Below are 17,116 nucleotides of genomic sequence, written 5' to 3'. Positions count from 1 at the left end.
AAACTGTTCTGCACCTCATTTGTTGACATATGGCTTGTTAGAGTTATAAGCCAGTTTGCACTATCCTAAAATTTGCCAAGTTCAGTAAATTTATGCTTCAATACTATAAACTGCTAAATGTAAAAATGAAAATAGATATGAGAAAGCTGAATAGTATCCTATAGCCATTTTAAGGTGTATAGCAGCAGTGGTGTATAAACTAAAATTGAAATGTCAGTGAAACTACAGGATGTAGTTAAGAACTTGCATTTTCTAACATATTGGTCACTCAATACCATGTAAATTAACTCCACAGTGTTGTAAATTGATGTTGATGTTATGTTGTGGCTTTAAATTGATCGGGATGATATTCTGCCAGCTCTGCTTTCAGACCAGAGATGGTCTCCCCAAGAAACTGTTAAATTTATCTGAACAATAAGATGCTGGACTCTATGCTTGGTACATGCTTGCAATGAAGGAATCATGACTGGATTTGAACTGTAATACTGCAACAAGGTGGAGGAATCCACCATGGGGGGAGGGTATGGGGAGGGGTTGGGAGAATCCCAGAGCCTATGAAACTGTGCCATAAAATGAAATGAAATTAAAAAAAAATGGAATCTCTCAGGAATCCTAGCTTTACTTTTGCCGTTTTTTTATTGTCTAGGCTATCACAAAAGAGCCCATGAAAGAGTGTATTGCCCTTGTTTGAGCAGTGTATCTATAGGTACAAAAATTGGTTTCAAGATAGATTTTACTGGGATTTCTTAAAAAAAAAAAGTATGCTGAAAATCATACCAATGTGTGTAGAAGAGATGGTCTCAATGCAGTGTGCTCTTTAATTTATTCATAAGTGTTTTTTTGATGTCTGATTATATACTGTCATTGTAGCAGAAACACGTGACTTAGAAATGAATAAAATATACAGTTTGTCCTCTGTTATCCACAGGAGGATATTCTAAGCCTAATTAAAATAAAAATGATGAAACTTAAAGAGTTGATTGAAGTATGCTGTGGGAACAAAGAGGAATTGACATTTTGTAACCAGCTGTTCATTAACTTTTATTTCATACCTAATATAAAATTATTTTGCTGCTACTGTTTAGAATGGACCTAGGTCTTACTCTATGAAACATGAAACAATACAAAAAAGTAAAACAAAAAAAAATGGAAGATATTTTTCTGTCTCTCCCTCTTTCCTTCTGTAACTTTGCTTTTCAAATAAATAGAACAAATCTTAGAAATTACAAAATGTATGTTGCTGACACTTATTCAGGAATATTTAACTCTTCCATAAGCAAACTAATTATACTTAATACATTTTTCTTCCTTAGAAATTTTGCTAGGCATTAGTTTGTAAAATATATTTTATTTTTCTACAGATTTATTTTATTTCCTTAATTTAAAAGGCAGAGCAAAAAAGAGAGATGGATAGACACAGGAGATAGTTGTTCCATCTTCTAGTTTATTCCCCAAATGCATACAACAGCAAGATCTAAATGTCATATGCACTGGCTTAACCTTCTGTGCCACCACACTGGCCTCTCACGCTTGATATTGTTTGCTTCCAAAACACTTTACATTAAAAGTCTCTGGGCCTGGCACAATGGTTTGATTTGCTAATCTTATCTTTCACAGCACTGGGGTCCCATATGATGCTAGTTTGTGTCCTGGCTTCTCCACTTCCCATCCAGCTCGCTGTTTGTGGCTTGGGAGGGCCATGGAAGATGGTCCAGGATCTTGGGACTGTACTCATGTGGGAGAACATGAAGAAGCACCTGTCATCAGATCAGCTCAGCTCTGGCCATTGCAGTCACTTGGGGCGTGAACTGGTGGATAGAAGATCTTTGTGTCTCTCTTTCGCTCTGTTATCTGCCTTCCGAGAAAAATAGATAAATAGATAAATAAATAAAACACATAAATAAAAATTTCTAAAACATAGAAGTCACATGGCTTATAATTTTCCTTCACTAAATAATCACCAAATTAAGTACATTTACCAGGTAAATGTAGGCATTATTATGATGTCATTATTGAATTACACTGATCAACCTCTTTAAGTCAGGCAGGTACTCTCTCAGACAGATATTTGGTAAGGAAGATTGCAAAAGGTTAAAACTGTACACTCTGTTTCCAATAGCAAATACCATTTGTATCTCAACTTGTGTCATCTTTCAATGAGAAAAACTTTTTCTCATAAAATTTTAGTGTGATGAGTATGGGGGATAGACAAAATCCATTAAGAAATGTGTTATTGGATGATAATCCAATGCAGTAGGTGACCGGAAATAAAATGGAGAGCTTCTTAGGTCTGTTTGCATGGGTGCTTTGCGTGAGAGTATCTTTGTTAATAATGAGTCGTGGGATATTATGAGGTTCTAGTGAACCCAGCACAGGCTGTAGATCACAACTCTGTCATCACCAATGACCATTTAGAAGTAAGTTCACAGCTACATCTGACACAGAGACAAGCTGCTAAACACAGACATGTCAGTCTCCAGATGGGCCAACATCCTCTGGTACAGGTTTCAGTAAATACCGACCATCCATCCTGAAATGATGCTGCAATACTTTTTCACTGGGAGTGGTCTGAGTTTCATTGCTAACTTGGTCATCCTCAGCTGAGTTGACTTGTGTTACCAGCCTGAAAGACCTCATGTTTTTAATCTGAGACATTTTAATGTTATTGATCTGAAAGAGGCTAAGTTCTAACTTGAGGAGATCAATGTATTTCCTGACAGGACCAACTGAGCAGGGAGTGGAAAAGAAGGAAAGCCTTGCTGAGCATACATTTATATCTCAGGGCTGGAAATTGGCTGTCATTTCTGTTTTCCTCTAATTCAATAAGAATAAAATAACTATTAGAGCCCTTAGCACATGCATTAAACATTTTATTTTCTCCATGATAAATTTCATTGGTAGGGTAAAATAGATAGATATCATATTAGGAATTTTTATGTAAGAAACTAAGATATTTTAATGAATTCCTCACATACCAAAACATTACCCAGCATTCTTGCTCACCAAAACTTAACAAAAGTTAACTTACTGCAGCACAGGCAACAGAAAAAACTTAAGAAAAGCAAACAAATGAAAAGAAACATGTGATTGGAAAAAAAGCAGGGGCAAAGGTTAGAACTGAAGATTTTGTTTCTGCTGTTGCTGTTTTTTTAATCTTTCCTCTTTGCTTTTTTTTTCTTTAAGATTTATCTATTTTTATTGGAAAGTCAGATTTTCAGAGAGAAGCAGAGACTGAGAGAAAACACTTCCTGCAGTTGGTTTACTCTCCAAGTGCCCACAATGACCACAGCTGAGCTGATCCAAAGTCAGAAGCCAGGAGCCAGGAGTTGGGAGCCAGGAGCCAGGAGCCAGGAGTTGGGAACCAGGAGCCGGGAGCTTCCTCTGGGTCTCCTGCTTGGGTGCAGGGTCCCAAGATTTTGGGCCATTCTCTACTGCTTTCCCAGACCACAAGCAGGGAGCTGGATGCGAAGTGGAGCAGCAAAGATACGAACCAGTGCCCAAATGGGATCCTGGCACATACAAGGCAAGGATTTTAGCCACTAGGCTACCACACAGGGCCCTCTGCTTTGTTTCATTTGCTGGCTTTGTGTCCTGATCTTGTAGCTCAGAACTTTTCCTTCAGTCAGAGAACAGTCAGTAGAGAACAGAATTGTACACATAGTTCCAGTTAGCAACTGAGAAGCAGTTTCCATATTGGCTAGTTGAAGAATCCTCACTAGGCTCAGGGCTGCCCTGTGCCAGCATCCCACATAGGTAACCAGTTCAGATCCAGCTCCCTACTAATGGCCTGGGAAACACAGCAGAAAAATAGTCCAGGTTCCTGAGGCCCCATTATCCTTGTGGAAGATCTGGATGAAGCTCCTCAACCCTGGCAGTTACAGCCATCTGATGAGTGAGCCAATCAAAGAAAAATTCATCCCTCTCCCCCCCGTGACTCTTTAACTCTTGTATTTAAGTAAATAAATAAACATTAAAAAATAAAAATCATACTGTGAGAATCTCTGGACCAAGTTTGATGCCTAGATGACTTAGCAGGTCAGGTAGCTGTGACTCAGTTACATGATTGATATGTAAAGATATAAGCCCTTTTCTAGCATCAGTGGTGCAGAGACTAATGAGTAAGAACTCTTGGAGGATTATATGGTTGGAGCTTGGGAGGACTCTTTGTTCAAGCACATGAGACATCTGCAGAACCAGGGGTCAGGGAAGTGATAGCAGTTAGAGAGGGAATAAAATGAAGTCAGCCAATACACAATTATTAGATCGGTTTTCTCTCCTAACTAATAAATTTCCATAGATTCAGCAGTGTAAGATGCACAGTTTTGTCTCAGTTTCTGCTGGACAGAAGTTTGGAGATGTGCTACATTTTCTGTTCAGTGTGTCACAAGTCTGGAATCAAGCTGTGTAGAGCCAAGAGTTGCTTCCAAATTAACTTCTTAGTGAAATTCATTCCATTGGGTGATTGAACTGAAGCACTTGGTTTCTTTTAGATTTTTAAAGAGTTATTTATTATTTTTAGGGCTAAGGAACTTCCTTTTTAAAGGTTATTCGCATATTTAATAGAGTGAGAAAGAAGGGGATAAAGAGGGAAGGAGGGAAAGGGATACATCAGTCCTTGACTCTGATTCACCCACCAAAGAGCCAGGGCTGAGCCAGGAACCCAATATTCCATTGTGATCTCCCATACAGGTGAGGGGACCTGTGCACATGCAACACCATGCTCTGACTTTCCAGTGGGCAGCTGGATTACTAGCCGCATCCTAGACTTTAAGGGGCACTTGGCACCTAGGGGCCTGCTGTCCTGTGGATGGTCAGAAGCTGAATCTCTCTCTGACATTTCCTTGAAGGAAAGGGCTCATTTTATCTTGTCTGACCTACATAGAACAATCACCATTTTTATGAACATGAACTACTTTTGAACTTGAATCTACAGGCTACCTTCACCTATTCTGCATAATATAGCATAGCCAGAGTGGCATCCTTACTAATGGGATGTCAGTAGAACTCAGGGGGAAGTTACATAGGATGTGTGTACTCTAGCAAGCAAATGTGCATCTTAAATATCTACATGAGCATCTATACTTTCTGGGAATAGATGCCACACAGAAACAGATACAATACATGGAATAAGAGGATATGTGCGTACTTGCTGGAGTGCGTGCCTATACATATATATGAAAATACTTCAAAAGGTTGGTGAAAATGCATATTGTGAACAAATATGCAATAATTTCAAAACGAATTTGCCCAGCAAAATAAACTTACTTTTTTCTACTTTTTAGCAAAAATTTTAAAGCATCCCTACATACACTTGTGTATATATTTTTCAAAAATTTATAAGCATGTTTATAGCTTAATTTACTTGGGATAGACATTATTTTTCTGTATATTCCATTTAGTATTATACTATGTGAAATTGCTTATGTCTGTCTTAAAAATGACACATGAAGGGTAATTTCTAGGCTTCCTTCACACTAAGCGTTTTGTCTTTAACTTCCCTTCACCTGTGCGTTGAAATTTTCAAAAATTGGCATCCAGCTGTCACTACTATCTAGTTTCGTGTCTCTAAGGCATCCTAGAGAAAATGATTTTTAAAGTCCATTAAAACCAGCTGCAGTATGTGAACCAATGGCTTGGCCCTCAGTTATGGAAGCACCTCCACTTCTGAGATTCTTGCACTGGATTCTGATTGCCTTCAGGAAAGTGTGAACAGCAGTGGCGTGGGCTGGCGTTGAGGTCATGGTCATGGTCGCTGGGTATCTGCTTCAGGCTTGGGACACAGGAAGTAACTGGGATGTGTTTTGCTTAGTAGCAGTGCTGTTTTCTAATACATCATTTGAAAGTATCTATTATACATTTACTTTGTTCCTGAAACATTGCAATTGCTCTGTAATTTGAATATATCAGGCAGGCAGAGACAAGTGGGTAGTCTTTCTCTTTGCCCCTTAGGAAATGTAGGGCTGTATTTGGATCTACATAATCTTTAATTAGTCAGATAAATGCAGTTTTTCTTACCACTTTATTTTTTTCCCCATCTTTCCCCCTACTGAATATGCAGGTTAAAGTGATTAAATGAGTAGTCTTTTATTCCTTGTGTTAGTTCACCAAAACGCATGTGTTTTAAAAAATGTTTCAAATCAAAACAGCATCATCAACGGGTGCTATTTGAACTAGCAATAACCCATTGATGATAATAATGATGATGAGGGAGGTTTTTATTTGTTTGGAAATGTTTAAATATTTTTGAGGTTATAAATCACTTCACTGACTCAATTTAAACTATGTTTTCTGTTTCTAATTCTGTTCTGTTATTGTGCTATAACAGTATTGCCACTGAACATTTTTTGTTGAGAAAGACACTTATATATGTGTATATGCATATATAGTACATATGTATGTACATGTTTGTGAGGCAGACCGAGTTTTAATTTTTTTTCTATAAACATATAGTAAGTCCTTCAGATTGGAAAAAACCCTAAAAATTGTAAAGAAATACATTTTCAGGTGCTCCATGATGGCATAGTATTTTGAAACAAGCATTTATATTCACAGTTATCCAGTTCTTAAATTCCTACATTTAATAAGCTTCGTGTGTGTTCTCTTGAACTATCCTCTTGCCATCATTAATTATGCAGAAAAATTGGAAATTTGATGGATCGTTTTGGTACACATCGGGAAAAAATTTCTTCATCCAATATGACATGCATCTAGACCATTAATACTGCACATTCTTGTGGCACATTAGGAGATCAACATCCGTTCAACTTAGACACAAGTGCATCATTTGTGTTTGCAGATAACTTGTTTCAGAAGACTTAAGGAGTGATGTAACAGAGGGATTGGTCATCTGTCCCATGAAGGGAAGATGCTGGGGGGTTGTGATGGGAGTTTGTTGTGAATAAACACAGAATCACAGGATGATTAACCGAAGCAGAACTTCAGGAAGATGCGAACTCCAATGCGGGTTTAGAGTCTGACAAAAAAGATCTACTATCTATTTAGAAAAAAGAAACTAAGCTACCTATTGTTACTGAGAAATAAATCAAATTGTGTAAATTGTGTGACACAATCTGGTGGATAGGGTCTCTTTTCATGTTTTATCACTTGTCAAAGATGACCACCATCTTGAAGTCTAATGGAGTAGTTCAGTGCTGTTTCTGTTTGGGTTGATAGAGCATGCATGATTGCATTGTTTTGTGCTTGGTTTCTTTATTTTTTTCAACATTTTGATTTCCATCCTTTTGCTGATCATATTTGTTCTTCCCTTATGTTTATTTCTGGAAATGTGTTGTTCCATTATATAAACATTCCACAATTTATCTACTCATTTTCTGTGCATTAATTTGGAGGTGGCTTAGATTTTGGCACTATTACAAAAAAATGCAGTTTGAGTAACAGGATAAGACAATCACTGCAACCCAAACAACAGGAAGAATAACAACAAAATGGGACAAGAGACATAATAATTTCGTGACAGGATATCAGGCTATGAGAGGTGATGATCCCTGTGAGATAAAAAGCAAATGAGGCAAAAAAAAATGAGGTAGTCAGAAATGAGGCAGTCAAGCAGTTATTACAGATTATGGTACTGAGAGTTCACAGGCTACAGTGATGGATGTGGGTTCTCGGGCAGATGCACCAAGTTTGCACAGGAAAGTACTGAAGCAATGGCAGCTGCAAAGAGAGAATTTGGGGACTTCTCCCAATTCAAAACACTGAAATCAGCACATGCGTATGAGGAAACTTTCCGGGCAGAGGGAACTACCTAAGGATTTTAGGGACAAAAAATTCAGCACTTCCAGAATACTGGAAATAGTGCCTGATTTATAAAACCCGGCTATGGGCTAAATAGTTTGTAGCATCTTCATTGTAGAGAGCTGGAATTCCATTCTGAAAAGATTGAAGATGACAATCAACATTTTATATCTGGTACATAGTAAAATCGCAATCTAATCTTGGTCTTCATGCTTTCAAAACTTGCCTTCTTTAGAAAAAACCCTGTATTTTCTCATGTTACATCATTTGGAGTAAAATTTTTTTGGGTAGTGTTTGTCATATGACAGTATCTTCTGTGATCAAATCTTAAAATTGCTTTTAAAGAATGAAATGTGAAGATCTGTTTTGGTCAGCTCATGATGATGTAATGGGATACCATACAGAGGCTGACATAAGACACACATTTATTGCTCATATTTCTGTACATTGTGAATGCCAGCAGACTATTGTCTAACAAAACCCTTTTCTGGCTTGCAAGCTGCTGCTTTGATGGAAAATAGAGAAAGTGAGCACATGCTCTGTCCTACTAATTCTACTCTTTTGGGCCCCAGGCTCATGTCCTAGATGTCCCTCAAAGTTCACACCTTTTAATTCTATGAAACTAAGGATTGTATATGAATATGTATTCAATATATAAATTCTTCATATATATATTCTTCAGTATCTGAATTTCAAAAGGACATAACACGAAACAGCAGGATCTTTCATGATGATAATCAAGACTGATCGCTAAATTTGTGCTAATACATGGGTAGTTTCTGAATCTTTTAAAATATTTTTCCAATGACATACTGAAAATTTTGTGTGCACATTTGTCTCAGTCAACTAGGCTTCTTTAGCAAAACATCCTAGGCTGCATTGATCTCTCAGAGTACGGAAAGTACGGAAAGTCAGAGCCCAAGATGTCACCATGGTTGAATCCTTGTGAGGAGCCAGTTCTCGGTTGTTACCTAACTGCAATCTTGCTGTATCCTTACGTGGTAGGGAGAGTTCTTGTGTATCTCTTACAAGAACATTGAACCTATCCACGAAGTTCTCTAACATATGCCATCTTTAAATCTAATCATAAAAAACATTTCTTTGGGAGCCAGAGCCTTAACATAAATTTGTTGATAGGGAGGATACAGCTAGTTCAGAGCATTTATTATATAGGTTGTGTGTGTGTGTGTGTGTGTGTGTGTGTGTGAGGGCACTACCCATGCTTTTAGAAATGAGAAAACATGCTTTGGGAGCATTTATTGTTATTATTATTATTAATATTTAGCACTACTCTCTGTGCTGGGTTCATCTGCTGGCATCACACCCTTAACTGAGACTTTAATGGTTTTCACACAGCCTTACTAAATTCCCTCAGAACTATGATGATTATAATAAACTAACATGAAGTTTAATAAAAAATTTGCATTTAAAGTTGACTGGAACACTTATAACTCATGAATGTAAATGGGGATTGTGAGTAGTTGCCCCTTTTGCTTAGCCCATGTTATCACATCCAGATATACATTCTGGAATGTACTGAAGGTGTTCCAGTGTCCAGATAGTTGTACTACCCATCACACAGATACCAATCCCAAAACTTCCCTTTAAGGATCTCTCTTAAAATGTCCATTTTATCAACTTTCTATACCTCTCTTTTTACTTCTCTCCCAGTACCCCTTCTTCCTGTTGCTCTGTGGTATGTAAACCTAAGGGTACAATGCGTGAAGATAGCTCATGAAAACTTGGAATTTGGCATTCGCAGGGCATTAAAATGTTTACTTACTTGCCAGCCTTTGAAGGCCAGAAATTTTCATTTTAAAATCCTGATTCCTTGGGCTTCCTTAACAAACCAAGAGACCTGGTAACCTGTACATTCTTCCCAAATGGTATTAGTGGGACTCCAGTTACAATTAGTTAAAAGTCTCCACCCAGCCCCTCCTCAGGGATTACGACTGGCAGATTTCATAGCATAGTAGCTAGGCTGTGGCATTTCTTCTACTTGCATTCCACATTATTCACCTTACTCAGACGTAAATGATATATTCATGGGCCACTGTTTCCTAAAGGACTACAAGTAGGGATGTTTACATGGATATGTAAACTATTTAGTACTCAGATGTTCCCATCATGTACTTGCCAACAAAAAGTAAAGTGTGTATTGAGGCTAAAGGTGCTCAATTCTCTCTCTCACTGCACACAAGTACATCCAGGAACACTCCTGCGGCCATTTGGGGCAGAGCTGACACAGGGCCAGAGTTGACACTGGCTGGTTTTTGTCTGTGTCAAACATCCTTGCTTATCATGTGAAAACTTTCACCATTTGTTTTCTTACTATTTTCATTCCCATATGGAGAGCAGCAAGGTTTCATTTCTCTAGGAAATCGCAAGAGTGAGAATTTTCATATTTTCTCGCCTCATGTTAATAGTGACTGGTGCTGAAGCTCAGCATGTGATGTTTCTTTTCACAAGGTAGCCTCTAAGGCATCGTGCGAAGGTGAGTGAGTGAGTGATGATGTTTCCTTTAGTGATAGTGAAGCTGAGCCCTTTACAGGAGAATTAGGGTTGATATGAACATTACAATGGAGCAAAGAGGAAGCAAGAGGCTTTGGGGATAGTTCGATAGAATAATGTAACATACAAATGCATGTAATTTCCAGCACTTGGATCTCAGAGAATTTTTAAGGTTTAGAATCCTGTGAATGTTTATTTATCAAGCTGGTAGAGGTTAATGGCTTCTAGATGCTGGTTCTGTTTTTACAGAATTTTATCTCCTAGGCAACTGTCTGATTACATTCACAAGTCCTCTCTCTACCCTTGCCTAATTTTAATGTATTTACAAATGTAAAATCACTGCTTTAGGATAAGTGTTTAGATTTTCCAATTTAAATTTCTAGCAGATTTATTATAAGCTAAGCAAGTGCTTCTCCCTGAGCCATGATGATCTTTTTGATATTTTTTTTCTGTTTTTTAAACATTGTAAAACACACATACTATAGAATCTAACGTCTTGGACATTCTAAAGTGTATAATTGCATAGCGTTTGGTATATTAACAAAGATCATGCATCCCCCTCCAGAATTGTATCTGCAACACATGTTTGAATCTCCATCAGAGACACAACATCCCCAAGCTGTTTTGTTTTAAATAGCAATTAGCTTGTAAATGTAATACTAATAATGGCCTTCAAAGTTGATGAATTCTTTGATATTTGCCTCAGGATTTAGTGTGTTTTCTGGATAATTAAGTATTGTTTTGTTGTATGAGATTTTTAGAAGAAATACTTTAGACAAGTTAAATTTAACAGAGTTTATTAGAGGAAAGATTTTTTTTTTTTTAATCAGGCAGCTTCAGACCCAGAGAACTCTGTTACAGTAGTGTGAGCATAACATAGATGCCAGGGAAATATATTAATTGTCTAGATATAACTGTATATACCATATTTGGATCTGATTGAAAATTCCTGGTTAGTATCAGTTAAGCAGTTTTGGTTTGGTTAAATTCCTAGTCTTATTTTATTGTTTACATGGGGCTTTGAGTTGTTTGCTTAACAGCCCATACTTTGGAATTGTCTCACCTTTAGTTTTATTAGTAGGCGTAACAACATAGTAGTGAAATATTCTTTGAATTGGTTCAAAGTAGAATGTGATAAGCAAAAAAGGTCGCTATTTTAAAGATAAAGATCTATACTTCTTATGTACCCATTGGAAACGTTCTAATCAGTTCTTCGTCAAAGACATTTTCCACTTTGCATGTGTGACCCTTACAGATTTTTTTTTTTTTAAATCTCAAATGAACTACCACCAACTGTGCAGCGTAGGACCACACAGGCTGGTCCTTTAGAGAGGTCTGCAATCAGGGGGTCGGAGTCACGCTCTCTGGAGATTCTGGAGCAGAATTTCTTCTGTTCCTTTTTCTTAACCTCTGATGTCGCCAGCAATGCTCAGCAATCCTTGGCTCGTGTACTCATCATTCCAATCTTATTCTCTGTTGTCAAGTAATCTTCATTCTGTGTGTCTTCCCGTCCTCCTCCTTCTGCTACGTCTATCTCTAGTCTTCTTGTATAAACACACTAATCATATTTAGAGTATGGCTCATTTTAACCTGCTAACATTTGTTAAGATCTTATTTCCAAATAAGAAAGATCACATTTACAAATATCATGGGTTATAATTTAAATTTGTATTTTTGGATGGCATAATACAACCCATAAAAGTTGCTGTAAGAAAAAACAGTTTCCAGGCCAGGTCCTCGACTTGGACACCAGGATCCCATATGGTCGCCGGTTCTAATCCCGGCAGCCCTGCTTCCCATCCAGCTCCCTGCTTGTGGCCTGGGAAAGCAGTCGAGGACGGCCCAAGGCCTTGTGTCCCTGCACCCACATGGGAAACCTGGAGGAGGTTCCCAGCTCCTGGCTTCAGATTGGCTCAGCACCATCCATTGCGGTCACTTGGGAAATGAATCATCTGACGGAAGCTCTTCCTCTCTGTCTCTCCTCCTCTCTGTACATCTGCCTTTGCAATAAAAATAAATAAATCTTAAAAAAAATAGTTTTCAAAAAATCTTGAAAGAGTGTTCAGGGTAGATTTCAGGGAGAACCTGGGGTAAGATTAGTGGTATCACAAGAAGATAAAGATTCTCATCTTTGCTGCCCACCACTTGTTAAGCCACAGCTTAATTCCACCCTGTTAAAAGTACTGAAGGCTGGGCCCAGCATGATGGCATAGCAGCTAAAGTCCTTGCCTTGAACGTGCCAGGATCCCATATGGGGGCCGGTTCTAATTCTGCAGGCTCCACTTCCCATCCAGCTCCCTGCTTGTGACCTGGAAAAGCAGTTGAGGACAGCCCAAAGCCTTGGGACCATGCACCCACGTGGGAGACCTGGAGGAAGTTGCTAGCTCCTGGCTTCAGATTGAATCAGCTCCAGCCATTGCAGCTGCTTGGGGAGTGAACCCCTGGAGGGAAGCTCTTCCTCTCTGGTCTCCTCCTCTCTGTATATCTGCCTTTCCAATAAAAATAAATAAATCTTTTAAAATAAAGTACTGAAGCCTATCAAATAACTTTCAGGATCTCTCATGTAATAATAGTGTTTTTTAACACATGTGTTAGTCTTCAATCATATATTCTTTTGTATTGGATCCTGATTGGCTCAAGTGTTTTGATTTCACTTTTTTTTTATTCCAACTATGTTAGAGTCTTTTTAGGGCAGCAATATCAGTGTACACCTTGTTTGGTGTTCTCCTAAAATTGCCACTATAGTTTTAAAGAAACATCCAGAATTTCCATAAGTGTTTATTGGTTCAAACTAAAATACCTTAGAATTGGTCTTGATTTTGTAATCAGGAATCTATTAGTGTATAATTTTCCTAGTCAAGTATCTACTCATTTTTCATGTTACAATCATGAAACTGCCTACTCACTAAAGGTAAAGTAAGTGTCATTGTTATTAGTTATCATATCATTCTGTGGTGGTCAAAGTGATTATTGAATTCTTAATTTCTTTTTTTTCATTTATTTTTTATTGCAAAGTCAGATATACAGAGAGGAGGAGAGACAAAAGCAAATTGCAAAATAAGAACACAGGAAATCATTGTAAAACTTTTAAATTTGAAGTAATTTAAGATTGAGAATCACTTACAGACATTGCAAAGTCTCTGGGAATCCAAAAAGCATGATGAGTCACAAGACAGATTAGAATCAGCCAGAAACCCCTAGTGAGAGGAGGAACAGAGGCGTGAAGGCTGAGGGTTAGCAACAGGATCACAGTCTCTGTGTCCAGCAGGAGCAGCTGGATACAGAAGAGAGCATGGGACTCAAAAAGGAAGGAGACACAGCTCAGTGTATTTTTTGCCGTGTTCTTTGGTCTTTTGCCACCACTCCCAATTTGATCAAATATTTGTAGTGGACAATGTACAGAAATATCAGTGTTGGCATGGTGGTATAGCCTGCTGACTAGACCTGTGGCATTGGTGTGCCAAACAGGCACTAGTTTGACATATGGCTGTTCTACTTCTATACAGTTTTCTGGTTATGGCCTAGGAAAACAAGCAGAGAATGGCCTAAAACCTTGGGCCCTGCATCTAAGTGGGACCCCAAAAGAAACCCCTGGCTCTTGGTTTTGGACCTGTCCAGCTCCAACCGTTTTGGCCATTTGGGGAGTGAGCCAGTGGATGGATGACATGTCCCTTTGTCTCTTCTTCCCTCTGTGTAACTATGCCTTTTCTACACACACACACACACACACACACATACACACACACACAGAGTTCAGGAAATATAGTTTCCCAGATTAAAAAATAAAGAAGGAAAAAGGCTAGCATTGGCTAAGTGATGTTACATGTACATTTACTCCTTTATTTGACCACTCTTCGCAACAAATCTTAATACATTTATAATTGACAGTCAGTTACTTTAGCTTCATATTTTAATTACTGAAGTTAGTTTAGTTTATGTTTAAGAAGGTCACAAAATGACAAGATTACTTCATAGCATAAATTATATGGCATTTATTAATCAGTTAAGGTGAACACTTCTATATAGATGCATGAGCAGTTTTGTATTCCGAAGATTATAACTTATATAATTGTTCTACTGTACTGTGATTTCCAATATTTCAATAAACTTCTTTGGTCGGCCTTTCCTGAGCATTTTGGTGGAATGTAAATATGAGAAAAGAGTGTAAGCTCTGTACAGTCTTAACCCATAGGGAACAAATTATTCTTTATTTGTGAGTGAGTGTGCATGTGTGTGTATGGCAGGAGATGTATGTGTGTGTGACAGAGATAGAAATCAAGAATTAGTAGTAAGTGCTTGTCAGATCAGTGGACAATCCTGTGAAGGAGAGACTAGGAAAGGCCAAGTGCCCATTCAGAGAAGGATCTGGAGTGATAGAGAACAGATTTAAAGGACTGCAGCTGATAGTATCTTCTTTTCCATAGCTATGGCAGGTAAAGGAAAAACCACTGGCAATCAGAATTTACCACACTCAACCCATCCTTTTCCTCAAAGGGGGGATAGGAAATGGAATCAATGCTTATTGTTGCCCTGATTGCTATACAATACACTATATTCATGATTTGATATTTAACAGATTTATGGTACAGAATTATTAATTATTCCCAAATATCAAAATAGAAAATATATACTGGGAAAAGAGTTACTGAAGGTTACCTAACAAATAACTGAGTTAGTTCTACAGCCGAGACACAGAGAGCAAACAAGAAAATGTAGCACAGTCACCATAATTTTTTCTTAGAATACCTGAAATAACTAAGAACCATTAGAGATCTTTGCTTCGTGAACAGACCAGAGCCTCACGTGTGAATGATTACCCCAAGCTGTTCTCACTTGTTAGAGGTTTAATGGGAGGGAAATTTATGTCTCGTAATTAAGGAGAAAAGAAAGTACTGTAACACAAATTGGACTGTGATTAGATAAGTATTGGTGAATCATTTTAAATCAATGCACCAATGACTGCCTTCAGCTTTAATTAATATGGTTATTTAAATAATAGGTTAAATGTAGGGAAACTAAATACATCAGAGGCAGGGTAGAGGTCTGACCACCAGGAGAGATAAAGGTGGCAAAACAGTGATTATGTGAGCATTAAAGTCATATTTCAGTAGCTGCTTTTTCATAGTTTTTCTTCTAATCTTCAAAAGTGGGTGGGAATAGCAAAGCAGGAGATCTCACATTTTATGTAGGAAAATGCCTTCACACCAGATGATTTCTTTTATTAGTGGCTTGTTTTAAAGTTTCTACTACAAATTTATTTGAAGAAGAGGCTGTGCTGCAAAAGAAAAAAATATATGTATTCCACAAAAAAAATAGAGAACACTATTTGTAATTGTAGAAAAATCACTAAAATATGAGGTGGGGGACTTAGGTTCTTATACAAATTTCAGTAGCCAAAGAATGGAAACGCTATTTGACCTATATAGTTTCTCCTTTAAAAAAATTTTTGTTAGAATTTTTATTTAATTGTGAGCGGGAGAGATAAAGCAAGAGAAAGAGAGAGGGAAACGGGAAAGCTGCAAGTAGAGAGCAAAAACTCTCATTTGCTCATTCACTTCATAAATGGCTGCCGCAGCCAGGGCTTAGGCTGGGTCTAAAGCTGTGATGCTAGCATCCAATCAAGGCCTCCTCGGGACTCCAATTACTGTAGGAGTATTTTGAGGTTTTACTATGAAATAGTGTAAGTACAATGTGTAAGGTCAAGTTATACCATAGTTCTGATTGCTTTATATCCGATTGAGTTATGAGGGCATTTGAGGAGTTATGATAGACTTCCATTTTTCTCAGGACATAGAAATGATCAGGGATCTTGTTAGAATTATTGTCGAGCAAACTAATCACTGTGAAGCCCTTGCTACAGGGACCTATATAATTTCTTCAATATGATCCATTTGAAAGTCTGAAGACTAAGAAAATTGCACTTTTTTAATACTAGAGGACGGATCATCATGTATAGTACCCAGAAGAGCCAGAGATGGTGCTTGACGCCAGTTGATTCAGTGATTTCTCCGAACAGATACAAGTGTCTGCACTTATACATCAAACATTAAAGAACTTTGTCAATACTCAGTCCTATCTAGCTGTACTTCTGAGAAGTCTCCGTATATTTTTCTAAGAAAGATATCCAATGGAGATTTTATTCAGATGTTGCATTTATTAAAAAGGATAAAGTAACTTCTACAGAGATATAAATCTAATTATTTCCTTTTTAGATAATAAGACTATGTAGGGAGTCTGTAATGAATACCCCGTCTAGAGTGTGAACTGTAGGGGTCTTATCTGTCAGTCTGAGCTACAGAGCACGTGAAAAAGATTGAAATAAGGAAGAGATTTTGACTTCAAATGATCCTGTTACAAAGTGTTTGTGATTCATGAGATGCTCTGAGTGTGGGGGAAAAATATTACAGGATAAGATCTAGTTCAAATTTGTTCCTAAACCCTTCACAGACAAGTAGTAGCAAAGATAAGACATAAATATTTATTTGTTAGTAGTTTATTACTACCAAAATTCATATACAAATATTTATGGAGTTAGTGCTTTGTGTCAGGCACCAGTCTAGGATGGAGAACATACTGTGAATAGGATGTCCCTGCACTAGAGGTTTTGGCTCTGCTAGGCAAGATGTAAATGGATACTATGTACATAAATAAAGATATCAGGCCCTTACAATGCTCTGAGCAAGAAAAACAGAGTTAAGTGGAAAACAAAGCAAGTGGATTGGAGATTAAAATTGTGCCCATACCTTTAGGAATTCCTTGTGATGAGATATTTTCTAAATAGAGTTGTGAAGAAATAGGAAAGCAGTAACATGTATCATTGTAGTTTTCTGTACTACTATTTTAAAATGAT

This window comes from Ochotona princeps, chromosome 3 (assembly GCF_030435755.1).
Source record: "Ochotona princeps isolate mOchPri1 chromosome 3, mOchPri1.hap1, whole genome shotgun sequence".
Classification (NCBI taxonomy): Eukaryota; Metazoa; Chordata; class Mammalia; order Lagomorpha; family Ochotonidae; genus Ochotona; species Ochotona princeps.
The sequence above is the reverse complement of the archived record's forward strand: the minus strand, read 5'-3'. Positions refer to the sequence as shown.